Source organism: Vipera ursinii (assembly GCF_947247035.1).
Source record: "Vipera ursinii genome assembly, chromosome: 8".
NCBI classification, from domain to species: Eukaryota; Metazoa; Chordata; class Lepidosauria; order Squamata; family Viperidae; genus Vipera; species Vipera ursinii.
This window is the reverse complement of record NC_139519.1, coordinates 3,955,927-3,974,791: the sequence shown is the minus strand read 5'-3', so window position 1 is coordinate 3,974,791 and position 18,865 is coordinate 3,955,927. Positions and strand designations below refer to the sequence as shown.

At 40.0% G+C, this 18,865-nt stretch overlaps 1 protein-coding gene across 4 annotated transcripts in view; it reads right to left on the bottom strand.

Moving 5' to 3' along the window:
* SLC23A2 (solute carrier family 23 member 2) overlaps positions 1 to 18,865 on the bottom strand; it is an 81,140-nt gene that overhangs the window by 46,129 nt on the left and 16,146 nt on the right. Inside the window, exon 1 of one of the 4 annotated variants that reach the window (XM_083368791.1) lies at positions 2,251 to 2,301. The exons of the other annotated variants lie outside the window; for them this stretch is intronic. The gene's annotated coding sequence lies outside the window, so the exon portion shown is untranslated. Of the gene's footprint in view, positions 1 to 2,250; positions 2,302 to 18,865 lie in introns of those variants that run through there. 4 annotated transcript variants of the gene reach the window in all.

Genomic DNA, 18,865 nt, shown 5'->3' with positions numbered 1-18,865 from the left:
CAGCAGAGCAAGCAGCAAAGAGGTAAGAAAAACTGGTATTAGTATCAAAAGAGCTTTAGATTAGCCAACAAACCAGATTCAGTTTGAAAGGTTTTCACAGAATGTCCAGATTAACAAAACAAACACACTTTGAAGTATTCTGAACAAGCAAAGCAGATAATTGGGCAAAATAAAAAGACTGCCAGAATTTAATTTTACCCAACCAAAAAGTCTTTTATTTTCTCCCAAAATTGTTATTTGGAAAAAAAAATGAAACTTGGAATATTGGCCAAATCAAATTGTCTTTTCAGTCGCAGTTTCATTTTGAGAAGACCACGCAGAGAGATTACAACAAAAATCCCCTATCAAGTTAAATGTCAAAATAAGGGATTTCAGTGCTATCTTGAATTTGACCAAAAAAAAGAATAGTACTGGCTGTCAAGCCCAAAGAAGCAAGGAAGATAACTTGAGCACTAATCTGGGGTATATAGAATATTGACTGGAGTCTGTTTGAAATGCTTTTTCCTGTATCCTTTGAGATAAACATTCAGACACCGCTCCCTCTGCTTTCCCACAATCCCTCTAGCTAGCTGGAAGAAAGAGCAGAATGGGGAGGGCAAGACAAGTGACAAAAACTAGAGCGTCACAATAATCCTGAGCTGAACATTTTTTTCCTAGAACTGCAGGCGCAATGGGTCTGAGGAAATGCTAGAAGCCACAATCCAAAAAGATTAATGATGGGACCTGGATTAAAAAAAAGACCACCTTGATTTAATTTCTTCTAAGTTTAAATTCAACTGAAATTACACGAAGATAATACGAAAGTTCCTCAGCTGTGTATTTAATAATTCCACTTCTCTATTTAATAAAGGTAGCAATGTATTACACGCGTACGTGTTTCCAGGTCCCCTCTATAGGTTAGGTTTGCTCTTCCCGGAGACAGGACATCCTTCTCCAAAGAAGACCCTGACTCCCTTTGCCTTCCCGAAGGCTGTGAGGAGCTGGCTTTTCCCCCAGGGACTGGGCCCAGGATGGCACACGTGGCTAAACCTTTTGCTTTCTATTTGGCTCAGAGTTTTATTACGGTATAATGTTTCTGTTAATTGTGGTTACCATCTAGAGTTCCTATTTTGGTTTGGTGGCCGCATACATTTTTAAATAAATAATTTTCAGGCAGCATATTGTCATCAAATAATTTGCAGTAATTCTGAAAGCCATGAGGGTGACTGCCAAGGCTATCAATACCTTTATTACTTCAATAACCATTTAAATACATGTTGTTGTTTTTTTTAGGCTAAAACCGCCCACAGCTGGAAGAAGAGACTTGGCTGATCTCAAAAATGCTAACTGGAGGCAGATCTAGTTAGTGCCTGGATAAGAAGAATCCACCGGCAAATCACAGGCCAGGAAGGCCAACTAATCAAGAAAAGACATTGGCAAACCTCTTGCACACCACTGCCAACATGTCCATATGGTCATTACTACTCTAGCAGGTCATTATTTTTTTTTGACCCTGCTGGTGTGTTACTGGAAAAGCTGACAAATGACAATAATTGAGGTCATACCAGAAAAGAATAACATTCTATAGTGGCAGTGGTGAACGTTAATGTTTAATAGGAGGATCAATATGGCACAGTGGTGAAGGGGTCCATGTCCCCTGTCAGCCACAGAGGTTTCCTGGGAAGTTAGGCTCAGATGTTCATTCTCAGCCCATGCTACTTCCTGAAATGTTGTAGGGAGAAACTAGAGGAGGGAGTATTTACATTTATTTGTCACTAGCAGCTCTGGAAAGAAAAAAAACAGCATTTAAATCTAATAAATAAATCCCATAACATGGACAGCATAGGTGAGACTAAGATGAAAAAAACTGCCAAAGCAAATTTTTGAAATCAGAGGTTGATCCCCTAAACTCTGCTGAAGATGTTACCTAGCCTGGTGACGAAACGTTCGGAAACCAACCCACAAGCTCGGAGGAGGAACAGAGATTGATCCGTTAAGATGCTTTATTTCTGTAAAGCCATGTCATTACAAGAATCTTACAAGGTGTTTATAAAAAATAATATATAAGATACTGATTTAATCTCAAAATGCTAAAATACACTGACATATTCTTTGCTAGCAATCAAAAAGTCCTTTTCAAGTTATGAAAGTCCAATTTGTAAAATATTTTTAATATCGAAATTTAGCATTGCATATAACTGCTAGTGGCATCTCAATAATTGAGCATTTCATCTATATTAGTTACATATTCCATTCAATAAATTATCTTACCTTAGGATACTAGCATGGATATGATTTAGGCAAAAAAAGTCATTTGCTTCCTATCAGTTCCTGCCGGCTGTTGAACGCTTTTATGGTAACAGAACAATGATGAAGGAATTTAAGTTTTAAATATTGTATAACTGTATCCAATCAGGTGTTTTATATTGCACAACTACTTAAAAACATCACATGGTCACACGGTATTGGTATAAACCTCTGACATAACTATAACACTTCTAAGTATTAAAGTAGCTGTTAAAAAGGTTTCTATGAACAAGTTATGTCATGTGCCCTACAATTAAAGTTATATATTCGAGAAAACTCAGAAAGAATTTTGCCAACTCCTTAAAAACATTAATATCCATTTCTGCAGAATGAGAATCATTCCAGCAAATGCTCTGGCTCTGCTTGTGTTGCTAATAAGCTGGCATATAGATAGAATGAAGGCTACTGCTAAGCTTGTAAGCCGCCTTGAGTCTTCGGAGAAGGGCGGGATATAAATGGAATTAAAATAAAAATAAATAAAAATAATTTCAGAGATCCAGTGTATCAAATTAACAGCTGGAAGAAATGTCACAGGATCAGTAAGACCACAATTACAGTCCCATAAGACAGCATCTGTGCCACTGGTGTCCTAAACATGTCTTAAGATGGTGTCGGAAAGCAACTGTGAGCAAGTGAATAACAAGCAGTTTCTTCTGCTATTAGTTTCTATCTTCATCAATTAAAACAAAGGTATTGCTGAACTGATCCAATCCTTGCTATAATTTGCAGATAGGCTAAATTATTTTTTTCTGACATGGCATTAAAGAGAAGACAGGCTAGAATAGCAAGTGTACAAGTAGGCACTTTTCCACACATTTCAGTGCCAGGGATGGCTCTGCATGGACCAGGCAAATTATACTGAATGTTACCAAAGAAGGTACTGTGGACAATAGCACAGGGTGTAAAATGGGAATCCTGGATTTAAAAGCCTTTGCCAGGTGTCTCTCTTAGTTCTGACAGTTTGGCTTGTATACTTTATTCAATAAACCACAAAGGAACGTGTTCCCACAACCAGGAAGTCAAAATTAATTGACTTGGTTATGGAAAGCCAAATTAAGTAATATAAGGTTGCTGCGTATTGCTGGTATCAAGAGGCCAAGTATGTTGATCTGAATGTATGTTCATTCAGAAGTAACACAGAAGTAACATCATAGTGAAAATATGATGGAAACACACATGAGAAGTTTGGAGGAGAATCCAGGGTGGGAAGAAAATAACATGCACACGGATACACATAGAAAGGCCAACATGCATGAAAGCTTAAAAGAGTGGGGAAAATTTGCTTTTATAACCCTCTACATTCTCAAAATTTCCCTCACTTCTATAGCAAACACTTTTGAACAAAAGTGTGGGTGAAAGTGTTTGGGGGAAAATATAAATGCATGAGGATATTAAACTAAAGTTAGGTTTGGTAACCTACATTTCCCATACTTCAATTTCCCCCCCCCCCCAAAAAAAAACAATTCTTTTTTGTTACAGAGGGAGAAAGAGGAAAGTTATGTAAAGGAATTATGCTGACCAGATTACTGTTGTTGTTTTTTTAAATAAGGATGGTTGGCACATAGTATATGCACATGCCACTTTCTGGAAATGTTATTTTCTTATGCATACCGAACAGTTTTTATTTTTAAAATGAATTTATACTGTGTAAGTAATAAAACAGCCTACCATTTAAAAATTTTCAAGCCAACATGAAGTACATTTAAACTGCCCCCCCAAAATAAACAAATAATCAAACTTGGACCTTTAGCCACAAAAATATAAGAAGTCTTAGATTTATGACTGGTCCTTGGCAGTCTCTGAGCTGGGTTGTTTTCTTGCAGGTGTGTCATTCACAAACTAGGTAGCCTCATCAATGCTAGTAAAGGAGTTGGGGTTTTCTGTCAGTTTATATGTAAGGGGCTTGCCCTGCCAATGGTGGGAGTAGTATTGGTAGTTCATTGCTTAGGATGTTATGATTTTAAGACATACGTTTTTTTAAAGAATATGTAACCTTCCCTTTCTTAATGCTGCTCTGATGCTATATTATCAATGCATTTACCATGTATTGTCAATGTATGCAGTCAAGTGTCCAAAATCAATTTTTCTGGAAAAATATAGTTTTTCAGTCTCTTCATACCTCAAGACATCTTTAATTCACTAAAGATTTCATGCTGCCTCTTGAGAGTGCAATTACGCAGGGTCTATACCATAATTAATGCAAATTACAAACTATGCCAATTTAATTGCTGATTTCAAAGCAATGGCATCATAATTACGGATTTTTATTCTGCCACACACATATTCAAAGCACGGCTGCTACAGAGCTTGTTTTCATCCCACGAGACAAAAAGAGTCTCTGCCCACCCACCTTAAGTGGGAGGCTTTATCCACATCCAGCCTCAGTGTTTGAACACTGGCCTGGGAAACAACATGGACCAAGCATGGGCAACATAACACAGAGCAGTTCTGTTAAAAATAAACAGGATTTTGCTTTTTACTTTTTATTTCTTCCTTATAAATACCGACTGCAATGATCATGTGAATGTTGAAAGAACTGTTTATCTTAAAAAGGAGGAGGAAGAGGAAGAGGGGGTTAGGCTTGGAACACTTTTGCTTGTGTCTTCAGAAAGGTAGTTTAGCCCAGCCCCCTCCCGCATTTTTTCCAACTGTTCCGCAAAATCCTCTCTCCAGATTATCACCCAAGAACATTCACTGGTCCTTTCCCAACTCCACCCATTCCTGAGTCAGCAGAAAACTCCACTGGCATGAAATTTGCCGTCTTCTCTTTGTTCTAACACGCAACCAAATAACGTTGGGCTGATTCTGCACGTGCAGCATGTGGCAGGCAAAGCGGCTGGCCGATTCCTCGGGCTCTGACACAATCGGTCGCACTGCTGCAGCTGCACAACTAACCATCTGCCTACAATCTAGTTTATGGTTTAATGGTTATAAGCTGAACAGAGCAGCCTTTTGGGGGGTGGGGAAGACATGTGAAGCGTCATAAAAATTAACATCAACTTTGATATGTTGGAAACACAACATTGATACAGATACCACCTGAGAAATTCTCATCTTCTCCAAGTACCTGAGGACCCCCAAATGAGTAAAAGCAAGATGATTCCTCCTATAAAATAAGATCAGAAAACTTGCCTCCGTTACTATATTCTTTGCAACTCTTTACATTGTATATCCTTTTATGAACAAAATGAAAATGTCCATAGGCGTATACTACAGGCCACACAACCATGCAGAGGAAACTAGTAAGGTCATTAAAGAGAGACCCAACCCAGAACTAAGGAGAAATTTCCTAATGGTGAGAACAATCAATCAATGGAAGAGCTTGCCTCCAGAAACTGAGGCTGCTCTATCACTGGAGGTTTTCAAGAAGAGCTTGGACAGCCATTTGTCTGGAATGCTCTAGGCTAGGGCAGGGGTAGGCAACCTCGGCTCTTTTATGACTCGTGGACTTCAACTCCCAGAATTCCTGATCCAGCATAGCTGGGAGTTGAAGTCCACGAGTCATAAAAGAGCCAAGGTTGCCTACCCCTGGATAGGCTCTCCTGCTTCTGCAGGGAGTTAGATCAGAAGACCTCCAAAGTCCCTTCCAACTCTGTTATTCTATGAAGGAAAAACACGTAATCTTCTCCCAAATAATACAAATTTACTTCCTCTTGAACACAAACTGTGGTTGTGTTAGTTTGGATGTAGCAGGAAACCAAATACTAAAAACATTGTTGTGCAATCCTGACTTGGAAGTAATTACAATTACAATTTGCTATTTGAGATGCTATCTTATTGTATGTAATCAGGAAGGAATTCAGATCCTCTGGCTGAGTTCACAGGTATATTATGCTATGGCTTGAACAAACCACAATCTGAAGCTTGCATTAAGAGCAGAATCCTAGCTTATGTTAGAATTTCAATCCAAGACAAACATGAATAAAAACAGTATTTGGACTCACAAAGAGGTGTCTGGAAATGAAGAATAAAATAGAGCTGGAAGGGACCTTGGAGGTCTTCTAGTCCAGCCCCCTTGTTGAGGTGTTGGCTATTTCTGCCAGTTTGGTGTCATCTGCAAATCTGATGAGTTCCCCTTCAGTTCCCTCATCTAAGTCATTAGTGAAAATATTAAAAGAGTACTGGGCCTAAAGCGGAACTTTGTGGTACCCCACTGCTTACTTCTCTCCATGTGGATGTAGTGTCATTGAGGACTACTCATTGAGTATGTTTTTTCAGCCAGGTACAAATCCATCTGGTGGTAATGTTTTCTATTCCACATTTTTCTAGTTTACTAAGAAGTGGGTTGTGGTCTACTTTATCAAATGCCTTACTGAAATCTAAGTATACTACGTCCACAGCATTTCACTGGTCTACTAGTTTAGTCACTTTATGAAAGAATGAAATAAGATTGGTTAGGCATGATCTGTTTTTAAGAAAAGCATGCTGGCTACTAGTCATAACTTTGCTTCTAGTTATTTGCAGATCTTTTTTTATCTTTTCTAGGATCTTCCCAGGTATTGATGCTAAACTGATTGATGTGTAGTTTCCTGGGTCCGTTTTTTTTTCTCCCTTTCTTGAAGATGGGAACCACATCAGCCCTTTTCCAATTCTCAGGCACTTCCCTACTGTTCCTGCAATGGTTCTGAGATAACATCTGCCAGCTCTTTCCTAGGTTCTCTCCGAGTTTGTTAAAGTCAGCTCTTAAGTTAAAGACACTGGTTGGATTGTTTTCTATTGCTAGTGTTTGCATTATATTAAATTCCAGTATGACGTCGTCACTTTCACCCAAGGTTCCGGCAATTTCAATTCCCTCTATCACTTCTTCTCTATTTGTAAGGATTAAGTCCAATATAGCTTTACTTCTAGTTCCCTCCTCCACCTTTTGGATGACAAAGTTGTCAGCTAGGTTGATTAGGAATCTGTTTGATCTCCCGCTCATTGCAGAGTTTGTCTCCCAGATGATATCTGGGTAGTTGAAGTCTCCCATTACTACTGTGGTACGCTTCCTACGTACATTTGTTAACTGGTTGGCAAAGAGTTCATATATTTCTTCTGAATGGTTGGGTGGCCTGTAATATACACCTATGGCAACATCACTTTTTTTCTCTTTTATATTGACCCATATACATTCTGGAGGGTTTTTGTCTTTGATCATGTGCATTTCTGTAGATATGTAGTGTTCTCTTACATATAGTGCAACTCCCGCTCCTCTTTTTGTAGACCTGTTTCTTTTGAACAATTTGTATCCATCCATCAGTCCATTCCAGTCATGAGTTTACCTCATTGTTTGTTTTCTTGGGATTTGTGATTGGTTTTGGGTTCTAGAGATGCTAGAACCCTTCCCCCTCAGTTTTAGTTTAAAGCGCTCCTGATGAGTTGGGCCAGTCTTTTTCCAAGTATATTTTTGCCTGTTTTTGTGAGGTGTAGTCCATCTCTTGCCAAGAGTCAGTCCTTGATCCAGGAAACCAAAGTTTTCTTGGTGACATCAACCCTTTAGCCAATGATTTCTAAAATTCTTTTTCCCCTCAATGGTTGTTGGCCTTTCGTTGGGAGTACTGATGAGAACACTACTTGTGCTCCTAGCTTCTTAACTTTATTGCCTAGTTCTTTGTAATCTCTCACTATTGTACTCAGGTTCATCCCAATGTGAAGGAGTAGGAGAGAGTAGTAATCTGTAGGCCTAATTATTTTGGTTAGGTTCTCAGCCACATCTTTGATTTTTGCTCCAGGGAGACTTCCCTGGATTGTATGTCTGGTCTGCAGATGGACGATTCTGTTCCTTTGAGGATAGAATCTCCTATTACCAACACTCACCTTCCTTTTCTGGGGGATGCAATCTGGGTTGCTTTTCTGTTTATCTCAGGTGTGTTTGTTGATGTGGCTTTTTTAGGGGTATTTGAAGTTGTTTCTTTGCTAGATGTCTGCATGTTTTCTTTGAGGGGGAAGTTGTGGGTCTGCGTGTTTCCATCTAGGGGGAGAAATCGATTGCTCAGTTTTAATGGGGCTGCTTCTGATTGGGTTGGGTTGGCCAGAAGGGGTTTGTTTGTTGTATGCTGTTTCTTTCTTTGAGTATTGTGTTTCCTTGTGTGTGTGACATACCTCCATTTGTCTTCCTCCAAGGGTTTATCAGTAGGGTCAAATCCTCTGGGATTTGCTCGTTATTTGGTTCGTTATTTGTTCGTTATTTGGTTCAGTTTGGGTATAGTTGTCTTTCGTAGATTGGGATTTGGCCAGAGTTGCCTCTAAGCGCCTTACTTTTTCCTCTCGTAGTTCACACAGTTTACATCTAATGCATGTATAATTTGGGTGTTCTTTGGGCATAAGCACATACACGGAACATGCACTGCATACCACAATAGCTTTTCCATGAGTTTGTTGTTTGAAAAATCCCTCTTTTTGGCTGGCGGATTGCTTTGCCGTCAGCCTGGTTTCTTCCTTCTCTGTTCTGGGTAATTATGCCTATTTGCCTGGCTGCCCCCTCGAGCTGGGCTGCCTGGATTGGGGTGTGGGCCTCGGCAACTGCTGAATAAATGCTGTGACCCACCAGTTCACTGCTGCTTCCAACGGTCCCCCTCCTTGCCTGCTGTTCAGATGCCGGTTCGCTGCTCTCAAGTTGCCTTTTTCCCCAGCCTCGGCCTGCTTCGCTGAGCTCCGGAGCTGCCTCTCTCGTTCTCTGTTGCTGGCTGTCTCGACTCCGCGTGCAGCCCTTCATTCGCTGCGCTCCTCTTTGCTGGCGTTTTCCTCCTTGCCCCAATTTCTTCCTTTCCTTTATCCTCTCTATCTTCCTTATCTAACTTTCTGCTTCGTTTTCCTCCCTTCCCCCCCCCTCCTAAGACCTTCCTACTTAGTTTGGTTACTGCTCTCCCCATGATCCGATACTGCTTCCTACGCTGCTGCCATCTTGAAAAAAAATGTTTTCCAGTGTTTTATGTAACATTCTTACCATCAATCTACACAGATCTGGAAGACTAATGTAATATTGTAACAATAAGATTACTTTAATAAGACATTCAACATTACTAACAGTCCTTTTTATTAACAGTCAATATGAATAAGAGGACAGTATTTCTTGTCTGATTCCTTATTTTCACAGGAGATTTTTTTGATGAAGGAATTTCCTGAAGACACAGGTAGTCCTTACTAAACAACCATTTGTTCAGTGATTGTTTGAAGCTACAAAAGTGCAACGCTGAAGGAATAGTCCCCGGAGTTACAGCCATTGCAGCAACCCCACGATCACGTGATCAAAATAGTGTTGTTGTTTTTTCTTTTAATTAGACCTTGATAAAAGAGGTACATTTTTCCCATGTACAGAATAGATGGATACAAACACAACTGTGCAGATCCCAAATCAGGCATTTCTCAGTGAATCCAGTAAAGTAGAAAAACAGATCAATGGGGCTATGTAGATTCCCAGAGACAACATATTACAAAGCAGACCCAGAAGAAAAAAAATGGACTATCATTGAGATCCCAATCCATACCATTCAAACTGATCCTCAGTGATCTATAATCCTCTCTTTCAAAAGATTTGTGTTCTTTCAGGCAGACTGTAAATAATGAAGACCTAGTGGCCTATCCTTGCAGCAAATCTTCATAAAACATTCAAGGACATTAAAATGTTAAATATTGCATCAGGAAAACATTTACCTATCCCCAAATGATATACAAGCCATCATCTGTTTGCAATGTAGGCACTTTTTGTGGGAATCAGTTCCCGCATATAAAAGATAAATGAATGTAAATCTGAAATCAGAAATGCTAATAATATTCAAAACATTTCCATCCCTCATAACATACTCTCCTCGTAGTGACATATTTGAAAAAGAAATAACACAGACCTAAATAGGAAAAAGATGGGATGAAATTAACACAATTTATTTTAGGGACTTCTCAGAAGATTAGATAACAACAAATAATCCAGTGGATTATGTGTATCATGTTTAACAGCTTTTTACTCTGCACCTCGCCTCTCATCCAACATTTCCTACCCCTTGCAAAAGCCAATTTATTTAAGTATGTTCCTTTTTTAAAATAAAAAGGTTGCATAACAATGGGTTTTCTGCCCTTTGGGATAGCACTCTGGGATAGATTCTCTGCACAATAGTTTTGAAAACACTTTACCTCCTGACCCTTATAACCATTCTCCACCCTTTTCTCCCTTACTCCAATTGCACATATAGTATTTTATGATTACTATCATGATTTACCACTTGTTGCTTGTAAATACACTGAGAGCTTCTGCACCAGAGACAAACTCCTTATGTGTCCAATCATATTTGGCCAATAAAGAATATTGTATTGTATTGTATCGTAATGTATCCCATCCCAAATATAGCTTACTCACAGGTATTATAACTTCGCTGAACTTCTGCTTTATTCAATAACAGCATGTTTAAAACCTGAGGATATTTTTCTTCGCTCACATTCCTACATAGCCCTCATCCAATAAGTAACAATAGCAATCCTACATCACAAGCTAACACTCTTATTGTCAGAGTCTTGTTTGTTAAGATGGCATTGGGGAAGCAGGTCAGTCTGTCTTGTAAGCTTCCTTCATGCAAAGCAGACTTTTTTCCATCCATGGTTTATAGCAGGCACGTCAAACTCGTGACATCGCGCTGTGTATGGTGACTTTTCCCCCATTGCTGGCAATGGGTTGGGTGCGGTTTCATCACGAGGCATCTGGCCTGCAGATGGACAGTTTGACATGCCTGGTTTAAAGTAATAGTAAATTGGAGGAGTGTTTCCAATCCCTAGTTATGCCTGCAGTAAATGCACACAGCAAGCTTTCAAAATCCCACAAGTGCCTTCTCGCAGAAAATGATCTGAGGATCCTGTCTCATTCCTCTTTTTTAAAAATTCATACTAATTTAAGTGTGGCCTTATGATTAATTTCCTGGTTATTAAAGCATCCAGTAGTCGATATGGGAAATAATAAATTCCAGAAAAATAATATGCCTAAGTATAAGGCAGAAGAGGTAAGGTTTCGTAACAAAATTAAGGAATTTACAGCTATATCAATAAGAGTGCCATATACCAGATATATAAAAATAGGCAAGGCCATCTGTTTTTATTTTTTCTCCCTTTCAACCTCCACACAAGGATGGAAAAATATGAAATGATTACAGATAGTCCTTGACTTACAACAGTTCATTTAATGACTGTTCAAAGTTACAACGGCACTGAAGAAAGTGACTGTTTTTCACATTTATGATCTCTATGGTCACATGATCAAAATTCAGATGTTTCTCAGTTGGCTCATATTTATGATGGTCACAGTGCCCTGCGGTCACGTGATCACCTTTTGCAACCTTCTGACAAGCAAAGTCACTGGGGAAGCCAAATTCACTTAACAACCATGTTAACAAGTGCAGTGATTCTCTTAACAACTGTGGCAACTGTTCCACTTCCACTTCACTAATATTTGTACCACATTATTTTTTTTATACTGTTTTTCCTTCTTCATCTCTTTCTTTCTTGCTCACTGGCTCTGCATTCCAGATCTAATTTTGTATGACTCTTTCATTCTTTTTTCTACAGTGAAGCTGCTACTTTATAAAATCTTGTTCTGCAGAAAGCTTCACTACTTGTGGATGTGTATATGTTAGATTTGTACATTATACAATGTCACATTCTATTCAATTATATTCGATATCAACCACAACTATCTCAGTTCATACACAGTTAAAATTATACACGTGTGTGCATGCACATTCTAATACAATGGTTTGGTGTATGGTTAACTTCTGAGAGAGGAAAAAAATTAAGTGCCCCTAGTTCAGATGATATACTAAGCAAACTATAAACAGCACCTTATGTGGTTTTTATCTGCATCTGATAATGGGTGGATCCAACCAACAAAAGTGATCATAGTGGCATGCAACAGTTACCTACCAAATCAGAATCTGGAGGAATTCTGCCTTCCTATTTTATTCAATGCAGCCATGTCAAGCTACATTCCTACCCTTTGGTACTTGTTCAGTGGCCAAACAGCCAATGAGGTCTCACTTCTCCGTATTTGAAAATACACGCTATTATGCCCACAAAGGGAATACTTATTTGGACACCTGGACTGAAGAATACAGATTTGTGTGCTTGAGTAGTTTACCATTTTCCACCTTTGGTAAATAATAGGTAATAAGACCTTGCACTTACATTTTCCCCCCTCCAATCTCATTCACGGAACCTCCCTGTTTAAAACTTTGTTTTCCTGTGCATAATTTCTTTTCATATAAAAGGCTCATTTAGTCACGCGCTCATTATTCATTCACATTTGTTTTCTTCTGTATACTCCTTTCTTCTAAGACACCCAGAAGAGCTTTTTTTCTCTGTTGGCTTAGCAGGAGAAATACTCTTAACTCTTAACTCGCCTGGGAGCGTGGAAACGAGAGGGGTGGTTAATCTTGCAGCACCGCCAATCACGGTGCCAGGGTACCTCAGCAGCACACCACAGAGCAGTACTTTGCCAGCATCCGGCCATCAGACAGGCAGTTGGAAAAAACTTGTTGGAGCTCAGGAGGGCACAGAATGAACATGGGTTGCCATTCCGTAAATGAAAGCTGTTCTCGGTGCTAAGTAGGCTACAGTTTGCATATACGACTGCTGGACCCCTGGGCATGTTCTTAGGAAATGTGCAGATGAGCTGGCTTGTGTTCTTACAGATATTTTCAATCTCTCACTGCAGCAGGCGGTGGTCCCAAAGTGTTTTAAGACGGCCATTATTTTGCCAGTGCCAAAAAAATCCACAATTACAGGCCTCGATGATTACCATCTGGTGGCACTGACATCCATCATTATGAAATGCTTTGAGACGCTGATAAAGGACATTATTGTATCTAGCCAGCCAAATCGCTCTACAGAGGATGCTATTTCTTCTGTTCTCCATCTGAGCTTGGAGCACTTCATTTGCTGTTTGTCAACTTCCATTCAGCATTTAACACCATCATTCCACAGCATGTAGTAGACAAACTGGGCCTTTTAGGCTTAAACACTGCTTTGTGCCACTGGATTCTTGATTTTCTTACTGACAGACCTCAGTATGTGCAAGCTGGAACAAATATTTCCAACACCATTTTCCTGAGCACAGATTCTCCTCAGGGCTGCGTCCTAAGTCCACTGCTGTTCACGCTGTTGACCCATGACTGTTGTGCTAGGTTTCTCACCAACCATATTGTGAAATATGCAGATGATACAACAGTAGTGGGCCTTATTCAAGATGACAATGAGGGTGCTTACTGCAAGGAGGTAGAGGGTTTAGTGAACTGGTGTAAGGAAAACAGCCTAGTTTTAAACATTGGAGAAACCAAAGAAATCACTGTCAATTTCAGAAAAGGCAAGGACAGCCACACTCCTCTGTGTATTAATGATTCACCTGTGGAGATGGTTACCAGGATCAAATTTCTGGCTGTGCAGTTAACGGGTAGGCTGGTTGGTCATTCAACAGTGAGACACTGGTGAAGTGGGCAGAGCAGCGCCTGTATTTTCTGCGTCACATGAGAAAAGCACATCTTCCTTCCCCACTCCGTAATTACCACTTTCTACAGAGGGACGATTGAGAGCATCCTATCCTACAGCATTACAGTCTGGTTTGGAAGCAACCCTGCTTCAGACAGGAAGGCAGTACAGAGAGTGCTAAAGATGGCAGAAAAGATTATTGGCAGTTCCCTCCCTTCCAACCAGGACATACCATGTTTCCCCGAAATTAAGACCCGGTCTTATAATTTTTTTGCCTCCAAGAGAGGCACTAGGTCTTAATTTCGGAGAATGTCTTACCTTAGGACCAATGCAGCCAGGCCACCCATACCTCGACACCTGTCACGCCACTGCTTGACTTCTTCTGTGGCTGCTTGCTGCCACCTGTGGCTGGACACCATGTGATGCATTGCGCCATTGCCATTCCTCCCGGCAAGATGCGCATGGCTCTTTGGGCTGCTTCTGTTGCTTGCACAGCGCTTTGGGCCACTTCCGTTGCTCGTGCACTTCAGGCCGCTTCCACTGCTTGCGCAGCACTTCTGTTGCACAGGCCACTTCTGCTCCTTGCGCAGTGCTTCAAGCAGCTTCTGTTGCTCGCGCGCTTCCACAACGGAAACAGCCCAAAGTGCCACATGGCCTCCTGCCGCGAGCAACAGAAGTGGCCTGAAGCGCTGCACAAGGAGTGGAAGCGGCCTGAAGCGTGAGAACAACAGAAGAAGCTCAAAGTGTCATGCGGCGTCCTGCCAAGGAGCGGCAACCGCACAATGCGCCACATGGCAGCCGGCCACAAGTGGCGGTAAGCAGCCACAGAAGTAGTGGCACAACAGGTGTCCTGATGTGGGAAGTCTGGCTGCAGATTCAATCACAGTTTTGTTCCATCCAGTATTAACCTTATGAATTCTAAAGGTTCCTCTTTCCGCTATGTACTCAAGATGGACAGTGATTAATATTTATATATTATTTATATGTTAGGGTGTAGGTTTATACATACGTTGTATATAGCATGTTTATGTGTGTCATGTGCTCACTTTTGAGAGCAACTAAAATTTCATTTTTAATGTGTGCCAATGCACCCACAGTAAAAAAATGACAATATTTATCTTATCTTTCCTCATACCTAACCAACATCCCTATAGCATTAAGCAAAGCACCCTGGATCCATGTAAAATAGGTAATAGGGAACTGTAGAATATTCCTCTTATCAACAATACTGGAAGTTAATTTCATGAGATGAAGATTACAATAAAAGATAGTGGATAGTGGGTGGCATGAATGTTATAAAATGACCTAACTTTATCCAGTTTAGGGACACCACTTATTAATAAAGTATTATGCATAAACTTCCCCAGACATATGAAACAAAGAATACCATGTTGTTCTATGGGGAAAGTGCCAAAACCGCCCCCCCTTGGGAACTTTTTGGTTAAGATTTAATTCCAGCTGACAACTGTGCCTACTTTAAGTTTATACTGACAATGCTGGTACCAAAATGATTAAAACATCTTTATACAAGACACGGCCTTATTTTAGGTTCATGAGGCACTTTTTTCTTCATGTACGACTAATCTTTTTTTTTAGACCTTAAACAAATCTTTCCTTATATGAAGATGCAATAGCCCGTAGTCTTCCTGCATCTCCCTTCTTCATCATGGACTTATATTCTAGTATTTTGGCAAGCCTAAAATTCATATAGCTCCTGTTTTTGTAAAGCTTTTAAAATCTTTTTCCATCAAGCCTGGGGCAAGGTAGGGTATGAACTACTCCCTGACGTTAGATGTTTGTCTTATGACTATGACTCAGAATAATTTGCCATTCCTCAATGGGTAACTAGGCATTAATTTCTTTGGGTTGCCCACAATTTTAATCATGATTGTTTCTACTAGAAACAGGAAATTGAAACTAAACTATACGGAATTGTATTACTGATCTTGCTGCTTATAGTTATCACTAACCTTGATGGCTATATTACTATCAGCACCAAAAGCAACAGACAAGCTTTTTCTTGATTCACTGGAACCCTCTTTAAATAGGTTTTGATGGCCATTCTGACATTACAGAAGTGATTAAAGGAAATCTTAGCTAAATTTTTTTAAAACTTCAAAATCTCCACCCTCTGCAAATTCTGGTCAGATAGAAAAATGTAATATTATTAGGTTTGGAACTGGATGAAATAATCTTATTAAGTCTTGCTAACATTTTTATGAATAACAACATAACAACATACCGTGGGCCCAAGATTCTTGCACCAGTTGGGTTACAAATATCTACAAACATGGTGCTGTAATGTAGCAGACTTTATATTAACATTTATAAAAACAAATCTCACAAACCTCTGGAACTGCTACCAATATATTATTCAGCACATAAAAGGCATCTCCAGAACACACTTCCATTTATATACTGTTTAGTTTTAAATATACCATTGCACAAGAATTATTACTAAGCAGAATAGGACAAGCCCAGATTCATTCATTTTATGACAGTTATAAATACTCAAAGGCTCTCAGGTGTTTGTGGATGTAGGTGATTTCAAAATAACAGATGAGGAAGGCCTCACTGTAACTGTCTTATTACGTGGGAAATTATTACTGCAAAACTATGCCAGACAAGGCAATAAAACCATATTTGGCGTTACAAAATGAACAGAACTTGGACAGAGACAAAAGATGGGAAGCATTCCATTCTGAGTCAAAAATAATGCAAACGTTATTTCCTGTTTACATATCCTTGAGCTCAAATACTATTTACACAGGTGCTTACAAAGCACTCCTGTTACAAAACTACACAAACCTAAACTGGACCACATCATCAAGCAAGCTAACTGAGTTGAGGATAAACTTTAAATCCTGCAGAACCAGTAGTCCAGAACATCATGTTACTCTTGGGACTTCCTGAAGCTTCCTTCTGCTATGCTGAAGAAGTTGGTGGCCAGACACAAGTCATTCCTCTTTGATCTAACCAGCTGTCCACGAGACATGTCAAGCCAACAGGTTCACCCGGGAGCAAATCTTGAATTCCAGATGCTTTCCCAATACAGGTAGTCCTCAATTTACAATAGTTCATTTAGTGACCATTCAAAGTTACAACAGCACTGAAAAAAGTGACGTGACTGTTTTTCAGACTTATAACTATTGTAGCATCCCCATGCTCAGGGGATCAAAATTTGGATACTTGGCGACAGACTCATATGTATGACGGTCGCAGTGTCCCAGGCTCATGTGGTCCCCTTTTGCAACCTTCTAGCAAGCAAAGTAAATGGGAGAGCCAGAGACACTTAATAACTGTGTTACTAATTCAACAACTGCAATGATTCACTTAACAACTGCGGCAAGAAAGGTTGTAAAATGGGGCAAAACTCAATTAACAAATGTTTCACTTAACAACATAAATTTTGGGTTCAATTGTGGTCATAAATCGAAGACTGCCTGTAATCAATCTGGCATTCAGCAGCAAGATAGGCTCTTAAAAAAATTACCTGAGTAAACACAATACTGAATCATAAATCATACACTATATACTTTACTTCAGAGGCTTCAGGCACTAAACAGAAAATTATTTCTTCCATTTTTAACTGTCAATAATAAGCTATAGAAGAGACAGAACTGAGAGGGACTGGCCTCAAACCACCCAGTAATTTTCCATGGCTAAGGATGTACGTGAACTTCCTGAACTTAAGCCAAGCATCTTAACCACTTGCCTCTTTTATTGCGGCTTTCTAGGAATAAAGCATAGTTGAGAACTCACATCCAAATAGGAACGCAATCTTTCCAGCTTAGCAGATGGGATATAGTCTCTTGCTGCCAGTGGATGCTTTACAATGTTACTAAACCAAATTAAACAAATATATTTATATATATTTATTGAATTTTTATACCGCCCTTCTCCTGAAGGACTCAGGGCGGTGTACAGGGCAATAAATATCAAAATGTAAATACAAAAGTTAAAAAAGAGATTAAAAAGAATTAAATAATTATGCCCAATAATACAATACTAAAAGTGTGTTAAAACTAAATCCAACCCCAAACCCATCAGACCAGGCCAGATTGTTCAAATAAATAAGTTTTTAAATCACGCCGGAAGGAGCGCAGGTCGGGAGCCATCCGGAGCTCAACCGGCAAGCAGTTCCACAGGTCTGGCGCGCCCACAGAGAAGGCCCTCCCCCTGGGGGCCACCAATCGACATTCTTTGATCGGAGGCACCCTGAGGAGGCCCTCTCTGTGGGAGCGCACTGGACGGAGGGAAGTTGATGCCGTAGGTAATCCGGAAGTGCATGATGGTTTTATGCAATCAGTGAAGTCACGTTTTGTCTGTGTCCAAAAGTACAACTGCTCCTTCAACCCACAATCTTCTCAACAAGAAACAGCAACTGTAATTGGCAGCTGCTTTGTTTAATAATCAAGGGTCTCCACCCGAATACTGGTCTCTCACACGCCAACTCCCACAGAGATTGGATGGTTCAAAGGACTGAGATTGTCCCCAAAGCTTCCCCCAGATCAGTTAGTACAGGGGTAGGCCACCTTGGCTCTTTTATGACTCGTGGACTTCAACTCCCAGAATTCCTGAGCCAGCTGGCTCAGGAATTCTGGGAGCTGAAGTCCACGAGTCATAAAAGAGCCAAGGTGGCCTACCCCTGAGTTAGAACAATATAGCATGGCAGTATTTGCTGCTGATTGACCATTTGGGGGAACAGACTTTGGCCCAATTTAGCAAGGCCTCCTTATGTGAAAGGTGTGGAGAAATGGCACACAAACTGTTGACTTGCCATCTCTATGTGCAGAAAAGCTAAAAAGGAAGCTAATTTTAATGAAAGGTGAGGGTGGGAAGCAAATTCTGCAGGTCTGTATAGAAGGATAAGATTTAATATCCAACAATGTAGGATGATAGCTTGGGAATAAAAATCCCCATTAGACCTGTTCGCAGTTATGTTGCAATTATATCTGTGAGTGACTTAGCCCTCATCTCTCTTAGCTCCTCACAACTGGTATGTACATTATACACTGGCAAAAACTAGATTATATAACTCTGTTTCTCTTTCACACTTTATTTTTTGTCTGTACAGTTAAGCAACAGTGAGCAACATTGGAAGTCACTCAAACAGGCCCTTGGTTATGGAACTTTGCTT